Source organism: Condylura cristata, unplaced genomic scaffold (assembly GCF_000260355.1).
Source record: "Condylura cristata isolate star-nosed mole 26May11 unplaced genomic scaffold, ConCri1.0 scaffold00005, whole genome shotgun sequence".
NCBI lineage: Eukaryota > Metazoa > Chordata > Mammalia > Eulipotyphla > Talpidae > Condylura > Condylura cristata.
The window spans coordinates 28,361,707-28,376,612 of record NW_004567106.1 but is presented as its reverse complement, the minus strand read 5'-3'; the positions used below and the strand labels follow the sequence as shown (position 1 = coordinate 28,376,612).

The following is a 14,906-nucleotide window of genomic DNA, read 5'->3' as shown; positions in this document are numbered from 1 at the left end:
GTGTACTTTGTCGATCTGCCTGTTCTGTTCCCCACTCTGTCTCTGGTGAACCCTCTCGCCTCCCCTGAGCCTCTGGCCTATACCCCAGTTCTGTATGTACAAATAAATAAATCTTTAAAAAAAAAAAAAAAATGTCTACTAGTTAGAAATATTTGGCCTAAATATTTGCATAGGATTCAGTAACATAGTAAAAAATGGCACACATTAAATCAGGAAAAGTTCACAATAAAAAAAATTCCATTTTGAAAAAAGAATAAAACATCTATAAAGATAAATGAACACAAAGCAGAACTACATTTCAGTATAAAATAATAAATAACAGTCATCCATTCATTTGGCAAATTGTGAAACAGTGTCTACAATGTGCCAGCGTCAGCTGTGGGGGGGGAAGGTAATGAACCAAGTACCCATGATTCCTGACATTTCACAAGTTAGAGTGAATATAAATTCACTCTAAAAGAATATAAAATTGAAAACTTCAAATTTGATAAATACTATGAAGGAAAAGTTCAGGAGAGTAGGAGTTTTTAACAGGGGGATTGAATTGAGATTAGAAAGCCAGGGAAAAGCAGGAATGGTGTGGAAGGATAGGGACAGCTCTTGCAAAGGACAAAGCTGAGATGGGTTTAGAGCTTTCAAGCCCCTGAAATTCCTGTGCAGTGGGGCCCACTGATTAAGGGAGTGTATGTTATGAACTGAATCTGGCTTATTTGATGCCAGACTTATTTGTAAGATGCTTATGGTATTTTTGACTCTGTTTATACTGTGGCCCAAACTCCTTCCCTGAATATCAGCAACCCACTGAATACAGGATGTCTCCTTCTACATGACAAGCCCCAAATAGAGGCCCTGGTCTCCTCCACCAAACCTGCTCCACCTGCTGCCACCTTCCCCATCTCAATTACTGGTAACTCCATCCTTCCCGTGTCTGTGGTCAAAAGGTTTAGTTAGCATTTTTTCGCTTACTCCTGCATCCACTCTGTCAACAAGTGCTTTCAGATTTACCTTCAACATAAGCCACCCTGCTTGTCACCATTTCCACACCTCACCTAAAACACTAGTCCCATGCCTCCTAACAGGTCCCCCAGCTATACACTAGACCCTGTATAGTCTTTTTTCAATGGCAACAAGGGAGTCTTCAGATGGGATGGATTCTCTTCAAATACTCAGGGGTTTTTTTTATTGCTGAGATTAATGTCCAAAGTTCACAGCAGGGTCTGCAAGCCCCTTCATGATCTGACCACCCACCAGCTCCTGCTCTTTCCTCACTGTTCCCTCACAGCTTCTCAAACACTGTTGAACTAGCAGCTTCCTTTGCCTGGGAGCATTAATGCCTTTGGATCTCACAGCATTTACTCCTTCACTTAGTCTCTCTTGATTCTAGTACTTTACTGTACTACTCCATCTGAAAGAGAAAAGAGCACAATGCACCCACCTTTGTTTTTAGCACATCCTGCTCTGTGATGCACTCTGTATTTCCCTATGCACATAGAGATTTTGCTGGTCATTCGCCACCATGTGCTTAGAATTTGAAAAAGCTCCAGCCAAAGTGAGCAAAGGCTCACTTTAACATTGTGCTTTGTTGTATGACCACACTGTCGATTCCAAAAGTCCTTTGCAATGGATTACAAACTCCCAGGAAATATTGATAGATGGTTTAGTATCTAAGATTGTGGCTCTGGCAAAAGAAGAGGGAAGAGGGAGAAACAGAGTAGAGTTTTTTGCTGACAGGTCTGAGTCTAGCAGAGAAAGGCAGCCTGAGTTGCTGTGCCAGAAAAACAGAAATAAAAATATAAGTACTATGAGGAAACCAAGACAAACTTGGTCTCTGTCACAATTTTGCCTAAGCTCAACTGTTAAAGGAAGGTTATTTCCAACCACTATAAAGGGAAAGGAGATGAAGTTCTTCAGAGTGCATAGTTCTCTAACCAAAAATATTGGTCATATGTTTGTTTATAATCAGCCAAAAGTCCACAGCAAGATTAGATGTCAGACAATGGGGATGCCTAAGAAACTATGGTTAGTAACTCAATGGAACAAGATGCATAATTGTAGTTTTGATGACACTGTAACAACAGGAAAATAAACCTCAGGTATACTGTTAAGTGAAGGAGGTAAAATGTTAAAATATGTCTGTTCTATTTGAAACTATTTTATAAATTTTTCACTCTACACAAGATAAGGAAAGGAATGGGGGGAAATCAATGATTCCTTAAGATTGTGAGATTCTGTATGATTTGCTGATCTCACCAATTTCAGGATTTCTAAAATATTATTGCAATTGTTTTTAATTTATGGAGACATCCATCAATATAGCTAAAGAATTTACTAAGCTGGTTCTTCCAGGAACACTCACCAGACATCAGATAACTCATACTGGTAATAGGAGATTCAGACAAAAAACAATGTCTGAGTATTCTTTTTAATCAATTCACTCAGGACTAATTCTATCTACTCTGCAAGGAACTATATGCTGGTTCATGAGGAAAATGGAAACTGAGTAAGAGTGGGTGGGTTCCTGTTGTTACGGAGTTTGTAATCCAAGGTAAGGAATTTATGACAACACAAAATAACCACAATAAGATACAGTATTTTTAACTCTTAAGAAAAAAAAATTACCAGCAACACACTAAGGAATTAATTTTGCATTCAATTGTTTAGTTTGGGAGATCAGGAAATATGTGTTTTCACAGGTAAAAGATGAGACTTAATGGGATAGGTGTGCTGGAAGAAGATAGTAGATGCTCTGGAAAGGAGAATCTAAAAATGGTGAGAGGCCCTCAACACAAGAAAGAGTTTATTATGACTCTAGCTTGAATCTGGAATATGACTACAGGGATGCTGGCTGTAGTTGGCCTGGGGGACTTAAAACAGGATGCTGGTGAAGACTTTTGAAATGTTCAGAGCCATAGATCAAAAAGATTCATTCAGTAGCCTGAATATTGAGTTTAAGATTAGGGATCAGACCAAAGCTTGTTCCAAACCCCAATTCTCCATTTACTGATTTTGTCATATTCATTGGTTTGTCCCCTAATCCTTGAACTTCTTCTTTATCAATGAGTTAATACCATACGCCTTGGTAGATTTGCTATGAAGGTTGACAAGGTAAATCAAGACAGCAAGCACAATAAAGAATAAGTAATTCTGTTCTCTTAATCTTAAATTAATGGACAGAACCAGTTGAAAAAGAATCAGAAGAACAAAAATCACAGACATTACTCAAGTGGCATCTAGGAGATTTGACAATGGCATGCTCATGATCGCCAAGGGGGAAGGCAAAGGCAAAAACTAACACAAAGATTCAAGCTAGGGACCCAGAGAATGATGGCCGTCATTGAAAGGGACATGTTGACAGGAAAAATGGGATAAGAGTAGTTCGTGTTTGAATTATTGAACAATTATATAACAACAACAGCTCATCTAGGTTCCAGTTCATAAGCAGGTAGAGAGGTATGGACTGGAGACACATGACATATAAGATTTTTAATAGTTGATCATTTCTGTTACCAAGGTCTGCAATGCTCCCATCAACCTGTCTCTAGTGTTCATTTTGATATATAGTACCTTATTGTCATGCATTATAACTTGATTTAGCATCTTAAATGTCATCCTTGATGTGTTTTTTCTTAAGTTTTACTGAAATATAGTTCATATACCACACAGTTCATACATTCAAAGTATAAAATTCAGTGACCTTGGAATAGCCACAGATTTGTGCAACCATCACCACAATTTCAGGACATTTTCATCACCCTAAGAAGAAACCCTACATCTCTTAGTGATCAACTCTCCCCTCAAGTCACCAGTCCCACTTCAGCTAGGAACTAGGAATCTACTTTTGGTCTCTATAGATTTGCCTGTTCTGGACATTTCATATAAGTAGGATCATACAATCTGTGGTCCTTTGTGTCTGGCTTCTTTTTCATAGCATATGTTTTCTAAGTTCCTGCATGTTATGGCATATAGCAATACTACCTTTCTTTTTTATGACCAAATAATATTCCACCATGTGTATACATTTTTTTTTTTTCATTCATCAAGTGATGAACTTCGAGTTATTTCCACATTCTGGCTGTTATAAATAACCCTGCTATGAATACTCATATGCAAGTTTTTGTGTGGGCATATGCTTTCATTTCTCTTTAATGTATACCTATGAATAAAATTCAAAGGTGTGTTTAACTTTTTAGGGAACTGTCAAACTGTTTGCAAAGCAGCTGACAATTCCACCAACAATATATGAGAGTTCTATTTTCCCCACATCTCATCAACACTTGTATTGTCTATCTTTTTTTTTATTATAGTCATCCTAGTGAATAAATATAGTATTTCACTATGGTTTTGATTTGCATTTCCTTAATAGTAAGCAATTTGAACATTTTTTTTTCATGGGTTTATTGACCATTTGCATCTCTTCTTTAGATAACTCTAAGTCCTTTAACTATTTTTAATTGTCTTTTATTATATTCTTAGGAAAGAAAATGTTGTCTTTTGTCTTTCATTGTACAGAACAAAGTTAGCAAAAAAACAGAAATTGTCTATCAACAACTAGAAAATCAGAACTTCCCCCTGCATTGAAACATCTATGTTCAAACCAGGGAGTGTGTATTGTTTATGGGAACTGGTGGCTTTGTACTTGTCAGTAAATATTAGCACATCAAAACAATGACTGTTAAGCCTGGCAGAGTGACAAACTACAGTTGTATTTAATTCTTTGTTCTCAAGGTTAAAAGTTGGTGCTGTCCTTTAGGCATTGCTCTTTCACAAACTGTGGAGAGAAATTCAAGGCCAAACCAAGGACAATGCCCACATTAACTCATTCATTAATCAGTGCAATATGTATGCAACTATTTTAAAGTGTATCTTTGTTTTGTTGGCTTTGTTCATCCAAATCCAGTAATATGTGGCCCCATTTCTGCAGATCTGTTTCCAAGTTTTCCTGGGAACCTATGAAAAGTTTACTTTTAACATATGTTTTAAAAGTCTGAATATAATCCTCGTCACTCCAAACCCACCAGCTCCTGTGAGGTCCTGTATTGCCTTGGGTGCTGCCTTCTTGATGGACAAACCTGCTATTATGGTTTGGATTGTGTGCCCCCAAATCCTGGACCTCAGAATGTGGATTTATTTAGAGACAGAGTTTTTATAGAAGTAGTCAAGTTAAAATGAGGCTTTGGCATGGGCTCTAATCCAATATGACTGTTGTCCTTATAAAAAAGGAAAAGTTGTACACAAAAACAGTTGGACACAAAGACCGGCACACAAAGAAGGAAAACAATATGAAGAGACACAAGAAGAAGGCAGCCATCTACAAGCCAAAGAGAGAGACTTTCAACAGATTCTTCCTCAGAGCCCCCAAAAGGAACCTGTCCTTTGACTTCTTGACTTTGGGCTATTAACCTTTGGAACTGTGAAAGAGTCAAAACATTTGTAGTTTTACTACCTTATTTGTGGTACATTGTTCCAGCAGCCTTAGGAAATGAGCACACCTGGCTCTACCTGGACCCTGTAACTGCTGGTTTCTCACTGACTTTGGGGGCGGGGGCAAGGGCCTCTCTCCCTGTGAGTGCTACTGTCTAACAGAAATTACCAAAACTGCACTGACTTGGAACCAAACACTGCTCTACAGTTTTTAATTACCGTTGCTTCATTATTATATGTAATATATATAATAATGAGGTTTTGCTTCATTATTTTCTGTTCTATTCCAAGGCCTCAGACACAAACCCATAGAACACTGGGTCAGAACTCCTCCCCTCTTCCACCATCACAAAGGATAGTCCGGACATCACTGCCCTGTTTTATTGTGTTAGGCCTACCCTGGCTCTCACTTCCTTTAGAAAGCATTGTCCCTTCTTCCTCCCCTTTATCTTCTAGGTCGTCAATCCCCCAGACATACTGACTTTATCTTTCAATGACTTTTGAAGATGGCACCATCATAGTTCATGTCGCCATCACCTCTTGCCTGGACAACCACATGAGCCCCTGCACACCCTGGGTCTCTGCCTCCAGATCTGCTCTCTCTCTCTAACCCTCTCTTACTGTACTCTATTGCAGTGACTTATTTGGTGTCTTTCCTACCAGTAAATTCTATGAGCAGAGGGACTGTGCCTGTTTTAATCCAGTATCCCCAGAATCTGGCAGACAATAGATGCTCAGAAAATATTTGATAATGGAGGGAAAGAAGAAGGGGAGAGTAAAAAAAAGGAGGGAGGGATAACCTGCTACCAGAACTCTAAACTCCTAGAATTTTTTTCTCTAGACAAATACTCCATTGCCCAGTATCCCTATACAGTATGGATTCATATTCCCTTACATATACTACAAGGTTCTGTTTTTTTTTTTTTTCATTGATCTCAATTGAGCATATCCATGCACGAAGAAAGCAATCAACTCAGCACAAATAGAAGTGTTCAAATGGTGCCAAGTTTTTTTCCCCCAAAGTAAATGATACAGCTTTCTATACACAGGACGCATTAGATCCAAGCCAGTTTCCAGAAAAGTGGCATTCAGTTTTGCGCATTTAGCTGGTCTTCTCTGGAGTATCTTATGCTTCAGAACTACATCACACATCAACGTCTCTCTCTACATTAGCCGGAACTACAGATTTTGGCTCCTTCTGTTAAAACACCAAAATAAGACACCTAGCTTTGAACAAGAAGTCTCTGAATTTTGTTTCTTCATCTGGGGAATGGGCACAAGCAAGCCTTATTCTCCTTTTAATAAAAATGGTGGTAAAATAGTCACAACTATTTTAAATTATAAAATAGTTATAATTTATAGCTATTATAAAATTGTGTATCTAATCATTTTAAGTGTACTGCATTGAAGGGTTAAATGTATACCACACTATTATGGACCCAATACTGAGAACCCCCTGTTTTTAAAGAACACAATAAATAATTAAAACTATGTAAAAGGATGCACGACTTCTTAAGTAGACTTCATGAAGTATCTGCTAAGCATCAAATAAGATAAGCATCCACTTTCAGCCTTCCTTTTAAAGATACTATCGTTTTTATGCTTAAAAAAAAAGCCTACTTCCTTGCTTTAAAGAGTTCATCTATCTGTCTTAATATTATCCCTTCAAACAGGCATGTCAAATAATGAGGCACATTTTTTTTCTCCTCCCTGAGTTTTGTGAAGTGTTTTTAAGGCACAGAAAAAAAAAAAGATTGTACTTCCCTGCCAACACTCTCCATCCAATGGGCAGACATCACTGTTTTGTTTTGTTTGAATGTTTTGAATGGTTTAGAGATTAGCATGGGTGTTTAGCAAAAAGCACAATTTCAAATTACATGCTACTTCATAGTGCCAAAACACTGTGCACCATCGTCTTTGATGACGTCCACCAGAATGGCTCTTACAGTGGTGGTTGTTAGTCATCTGGCTCCCCAGAGCTGGAAGATGAAATTGTAGAGTGTATGCTTAGCCAGGCCTTATGAGAAGAGACTCTACAATATGGCTTGAATTTTTTTTAATCTAGCAATATCTTTTAATCAACAATATGTGCATTGGCATCAATGTAACAAATAGATACTCAAAAATAGGAATAAGTCATCCCTGGGTATCCTAAAAATGATAATGAACACATTTACAAATATTTGTGTTCGTACATTCTAGTCTTACTGGCCAAGATTTTTATTTATATACAAGCCTCACCACCATAACCACATATATGTATCACTATTAAAATTACCTTAACTTTAATATAGTGTGTAAAAGAGGCCCAAAATAATCTCTCTCTGGCATTGGTCACAAATTGCATTATTAATCATGGTTTGTATCTCACCCATTAAGGCACAGAGGTACAGATAGAAGCTGCAAATAAATGGCTAAAGCCAATCCTACCCATTATTAGGAGAAAACAAAGACCAAATACTCAAAAAGCAGATAGTTCTAAGTCAAGTATATAGGCAGTAGATTACAAATCAGGAACCAAAATGTCTTATTAAATTCCGGAGTGAGGGCTAGATTTTATGTTCCTCACTGGATGAATACCTTCAGACCTTTAGTTTCAATTCTCAAGAGTTAAATAACTTCCATCTTTATATTCTATTGTCTCTTTACAAAGTCCTCTAACACTCATTCACAAAGTGGCCTGAGAGCAAGTTTGCCCATATACCACCGAAAGCACAGGTTTGCAACAGATGTCTCCATGCAATTTTTAGGACAGATCCCATGTTAAGAAGTTGATATACCTTATGTATTTGTTAATTGATACAGGTATATGTAGCCTGAAACTGAAAAACAGGCCTCCTTAGCAGAGCAACCATTTAAGTGCAAGAAAAAGCATTAGAGAGAAAGCTATTTGTTAATTCAAAGACAAAAGCAAGAGTAAACACTAATGAAGAATTCCCACCTGGAAGTCAAAGTAGTAGATGTAACTTAATCACTAATAAATATGAGCTCTTTTCTCACATTCACCACCCTTCCAATCAGCAAACAAGATGCTAGGTCTTCAATCCCTGTTTCTCCACCATTGGGGATTAGAGCTATGTGTTAATAAATGGAAGTTAAAATTCTCCCAAAGATGGCCCTCCCTGGTGGCGCAGCAGGTTAAAGCACTGCACTGAGAAGCTAAAAAGCCACTTCCGGATGAGTTCAATTCCAGCCTGCCCCAGAGGAGACCACATGGCGTGGCAGACCTCTCCTGACCCGCCCGCTGCTCCCCTCAGCAGTGTGCTTCGTCGATCTACCTGTTCTGCTCCCCACTCCGTCTCTGGTGAAGCCTCTCACCGCCCCTGAGCCTCTGGCCAGTACCCCAGCTCTGTATGTACAAATAAATAAATCTTAAAAAAAAATTAAAAAAAAATTTTTCCAATGAATGATTTCACAAAAAATACACATATGATCACCACAAAATTTAGGGAAACATACCTAAAAATGTTTTTTAAGTCATGTTTTAAAAGTACATACTCAGAGATGTACAGGTATTCAGAAATAGACCACTATGCAGGGAATAAGCAGAAGGACTCAGGGTTCAGTGACTCAGGAGGGCAGGAATGCACAGGCCCACAGAAGCAGCAGCAGCAGCAGCAACAGTGTTAAGGTCAAAAGATGAGTACAGAAGTCTCTCCTAGTCACTATTTGTTCACTTCAGAAAAAAAGGGGTGAGGAATTTGATTTTTTTCTCATTTCTTGGTTCTTTGCATCCTTTAGTGAATGTGCAGACTAGTGTATAGTTTTTAGAAACATTTTTGAAGGATGAAGGTCTGAAGTGCATTGAGAAATATGGAGTCTTCTAATATTTTAAAGAATAACAAATTAAATGAACACTTTACAGATTATTATCAACATCTCAACACGAGGAAAGGGCAAATTTACTCTATACCATGACACAAAGCTCTTTAAAACTTTGGAGGAAAGAAATACAAGGGGATCCAGATGTCTCCAACCGAGCAAGATTTTCCCTCCAAAACCAGCTAAAGGCAAGTAGCATCTGGGTAAGGAAGCATGCTGGCAAAGTTACTGAAATGTGGTAATCCTGACCTTTTTGAAATGCAGAGTGTTTAACAGCCTGCATGCAAATCAACTCATAAGTCAAGATTTTTCAGAAAGCAAATCATTTAAACACCCCTCTTGGAACTTCTATAACACAGAGCTCATGTGGGATACAACAGAATTATCTTCTGAATAATAAAGTGCATACATTTTTATTTTCAAATGATATTTTCTAGCTATGCTTTGTAGCATGCAGCACTCCTATAACGACCATTTGTTTCCCTTGAAATCTGAATGTATGTTTTATTGCAATCCCTTTTCTTAAATAGATCACAGAATATTAGAGTTGAAGATTCCTAAGAGATCAGTAATAACTGCAGTTCCCAAGCCCAGCTACACTTTGCAAACACTTATGGAGCTTTTAAAAAATATAGAGGTCAGGCCCCTGCCCCAAACTAATTAAATCAGAGTCGGGAAGGGGAGGAGCAGGTATCAGTATTTTTTTTTATCAGCACCACAGGTGGTTTTAAGGCTTCCAGGATTAAGAACCATGGATAAAGACCATAGATTTGCATTGCCTGATACAAGTTACTGGCCACATGTGGCCTACTGCACACTTGAAATATAACTAGTCCAAAGTGAGGTGTGCTATAATTGCAAGATAAATACCAGATTTCAAAGACTTAAAACAAAACAAACTAAAAGACCCACAAAGAACAGCAGAACATCTCATCCATATTTTTATGTTGATTCTATGTTGAATTGTTAGTATTTCAAATATACTGAGTTAAGTAAAATATTATTAAAATTGACCTCATGTGTTTCTTTTCACTTTTCTAATGTGGCAGTATAGCACTTTTAAAATTAAACATGGTACTGGCATTTGAATTTCTCATATTCAATAGTGCTGTTCATGACTAACACTTTTTTAGTCATAATTGAAGAACCTGGAGGAGGGAGGTATAATGAGTTCAAGGCAGCATTTGGGGGATTCCCTTTCAGTCTCAAACTGTTCCCATTGCTACAGACAGAGTTATAAATGACCACCAGTAATGGCATCAATTATATTTCAAACCGCTCTTCTCTGTTTTATCCTGGAAATTCTTTATTTTAAAATTCAATAGTGAAATCTGTTTCCCTTATGGAAAAATGTCCTCTCTCTGTGGTGTGCTCACTTGTGATTTGTTATTGTGGGGTTATTCATGAGAGCAAAGTAGCTGGAATGGATGTTAAAATATAAATCTAGAAAAAACATTAGCATAAGGAAAATGCAGAGAATGGATGAAGAAAATTATTAAGGCTTTTAAGATGCAAATGACCTAGTTCTAGTCTGTAAATGTTTTACCTTGTTGTAGTTTAATAACCCCAGAGAGCATGAGCATTCTGAGAGTCGCCTTCAGCAAAGTATCATTCCCTCCTTACAATTTAGAAATTTGAGCCTACAACAGTGTCTTTCCTTCCAGAAGCAGTGGTTTTTTTCTGTTGTCTTTGCAGTGAGGCAAGTCAGGCTTTTCATAATAGTATGCCACATCACAACCAGGTTTACTCGTAAATTGGACAACACTCTCAACCTTCTACCCTTAGGAGTCTAGATTAGTGCTTGGTCATTCAGAACTGAAAGAGCATCATTGCTTCTTTAAAGAAGAAACGTCTTGCTTTGATAAATTGAAGTGGGCCTGCCAGATCTGGAAGCAGTATCACAAATGAGATAAAATATATTTCTTCTAATAATCAACTGATTTAACAAAAACAAGGATGCTTCCCACTGGAAAACCAGCAGAACTGCATACAACAGGCTGGGATTTGAGAAATTCTACCTGTATACAGGGTTCCTTAATATAGTAAAAGAATAAGAGACCTGAATTCTGATATAAAGACTTCATTTGTAGAGATAGGAAGGAAAGCTTTGGTTAGGCCAAACAACACAGACAGTAGCTGCATTCAAGATTTAGATATTCTTGTTCCCCATCCTAAATACAAGATGTCATCTTAAATCAAATGTTCAGTGCTCTGGAGCCCCCTTATGTTACAAGAATGATTTCTATGAGCCTGATTAGACATGTTTTGACTGTCAAACCTTAACTCACTTCTTTTTACGTAGTGATATTCACTTTTGAAATCACCATCCTGGAATGTAACATATTACGACTGGGACCTGGGGGAAAAGACACCTGCCAAACTGAAAATAGCACTTGTTGTCTAGTTCACAAAAAGAAAAATTATTTATTTTAGCTTTAATTTTTCAGATCCCTTCCTCAAAGAACATCCAGAAAAGACAGGAAATAAAGACAGCTAACTGCCGTGTTCTGAGGCCTTCTTTTGGGCCATTTTTAGTCCTGCCTGACATATAGCCTCAAACAAACCTGGATGGGGTAATTTTACAGGGCATGTCTAGTGAGAAATAATGGTAAAGAATGACCTTCAAATAAAGAGGCCAGCATTCAAAAACTTAACAGTGCAGAACAGAAGAATAAACCGAATAGAAACTGTAGTTTATTTAGTCAAGGCATTCATACAAAAGATCTGAAAATTTGTCTTTGAAAGATTTATGAGCAAAAGACTTGAAAAGAAGAAAACATACAAGCCTTGGGTTATGCTTCATTCATGACAAAGGCAGTCTGATTGGTGGTAAAAGAAACCGACTGCCAGGAGGGACCTGGAATCTAGCTAGGCCCAGTTTGATGCTTCTAGCTCTATTGTGAGTGAGCTGAGGGTACTCCCAGCCCTAGGATGGTCTCTGTAACATGAAGAGTTTGGCCATCAATAAGAAGACCTCCCCAGCTCTGCCTGTTGCTACTCCCCACATCAGAATCCCGAAGTGAATAGGAACGCTTAGGCACTCTAAAACTACCTTAAACCCAATGCCAGCATGGTGGTTTTCAATCCTTATTAATTTTAGGGCAAAGGTTGCAGATGTGAACCTTGAGAAAATAAGTGAAAAACCACTAAAATTTGTCTTTTTTAAGTATTAAATTGATCCTGATCCATTTTTCAAAAAATGTCAGTGTAACCTCTTACACACTCAGGAATTTATCCTAATCTTTGTAATTTTGTTTTGAAAGTCCCACTGTCTCAAGAAGACCTTCAAAATATTTATTTCTTTTTCGGGAACACTGTTATCACTACCTGGAAATTTATAAAAGGTTTTCTCTCTCATTTTCTCTTTCTCTCTCTCTTTATGTTAAATCCATGATTTGTGATTACCAACAATGGAATACTAATGGATCCTAAAAACACACACACACACACTAATTGACCATTTTTTCCCTAATTACAAAATGTAAGAATAAGAACTCTTAGTGAAAACATTAAACATGATGTCATTTTTAAAGTGCCAGGGTTTCTATTTAAAGCAATGCCACATAACAGATAGTTTATTTAGTTTACAAATAAGCAACACAAAAGGGTTCTTTAAATCTGCTTAGCATATCTGAAAAGGTTTTTTTTTCTTTCACTTAAATATTTGAGGTGATTGCCCCCTTCATTTATTATATTATCTCAATTGTACAATAGTCTTAAATAGAATTCAGAGAAATAGTCATAGATTTAAATTTTTTTTAACTAATTTATAAAAGCATTGGTTGATTCCCATAATACAGCTGGTAGTCAAACTGGACAAGATAATGAATTGACTGAGATCATTGTTCCATCTTCATCCAAGAAATCTGCCTCTAAATAAAGATCTTAAATTGCTGTAGAAATCCAATTTGTAAGAAGCAAAAAGAGCATATAGATGGGAAACACCAGCCATGATCACATTAATTTTGTGACTACCGGCATTGCTTTGAAGAAGCAGAAAGAAAAGATATCAAAAATAATAAATCCACTCAAATCCCCAATTTTAATCTAACAACACAGCCATAAGAAAACGAACAATAAATACAAAGTTCACAACTTGGGATGTAGGGAACACAACACTCCCATAAAATAATTTTCAGCTTAATAACTCAAGCACTAAGCCAATATTGTCTAGGCTAGTGAGGCATTGCTGCTAACAAGCAAATTATAGTAAGAAAATAGACCATAAGTTTGACAACCATACAAATAGCCATGGATAGTCCTGACTGATTGGTTTTGAATCTGTGGATGTAAGAAACTGGCAAATAGTTGTACCGAAAATCTTCAACATTAGTGTAATTGAAGAACTATATAGGAAAAGGGTCTCTGACAAACTACCATTCATTTAGCCATGTATTCAAATAAGATTTGCAACATTATGGATATATAGAAACAATGGAATAGTTTCTACTACTTCGTAGGGATGTTCTATAAACTATGTGATCATAGATAAACAATGTAAAGTCACAAGGGACTTCCATTGACATGCAATTTATGTGATTGGTAATTTTAGTCAAAAACAGTTGTCTCAAAGTTATCAGTTGAGCAAGCATTTTCACTCTGAGTAAAGCTAAAAACTAAAAATTGCTAGAAATTGATCAGGATTCTAAAATCACAAACAGATCCACATAAAATGCTACAAGCAAACAAAAATGACAAAATCTATAGGGTGGCACAAGTTAGCTATTTTTTAAGTTTTAAAACTAAATAGCTAATATTCAATACCATCATTTCACAGGGAACATATATCTAGGTCTGGATGTGGACAATGTTTTTTGTAGATCTTCAGGTTTCTCAAAAAAAACAAAACAAAACAAAACAAAACCCTTCCCTCTTTAAACTGCAGTTCTTACTAAAGTGATTCATGAAGCTCATGGAAAAGGGATTCTTACCTTACACACAACTTAACAAGCTTCATAGCTCCCCCACAGCAGTCAGCAGTTCACATGCTCATGAACATTATTTTACCCAGAAAATAATGAATAATAGTCGTATTCTCTCTCTCTCCTCTCCCTCCCTCCCTCCCTTTTCTCCTTTCTCCCTCTCTCCCTCTCTCTCTCTCTCTCTCTCTCCCTCTCCCTCCTCCCTTCCCTCCCTCTCTCTCCTTCTCCCTCTTCCTCCTCTCTCTCCTCTTTCTCTCTTCCCCTCCACCCCTCCCAGTCTCTCTCCCCTCCACTCCCAGCCTCCCTGGCCCCAATGGCCTGCTTATATTGCTGGGAATCCGACCTCAGTCCTTCAAGTTTGGGAAGTTGCTGAAGCCAAAGGCTGGTCTGTGAGGGAGAGACAGTTACACCAGGGCACTGAGAAGTACTTTGAAGCCACACCCCCACTGTGGAGAGCGAGCCGTGGCTGCTTCCCCTTGCCTGGCAGAGGGCCTGGGGTCTATTTCCATCACATTTATAGACCCTATCAAGAAAAGAGACCAGACGGAGACATTTACTATTCCTTGGAGTATGGAGGTTTGTTGATTGGCACACAGAGTGGAAGAGCATGGACTTGAATAGGGGGATTTTGTTCCAAGTTGGGACTAAGCTATTAAATAATCACTTGGCTAGGGGTTTTGGGAAAGTTATTGAACCTCTCCAACCTCAACTTTCCTATCTGTAACATGAGACACCAGCTCA

General features: G+C 37.7%; 1 protein-coding gene across 1 annotated transcript in view; it reads right to left on the bottom strand.

Annotated features, from left to right (window-relative positions):
• Positions 1-14,906, bottom strand: part of CREB5 (cAMP responsive element binding protein 5) — a 385,106-nt gene that overhangs the window by 369,344 nt on the left and 856 nt on the right. The gene's annotated exons all lie outside the window — the stretch shown is intronic.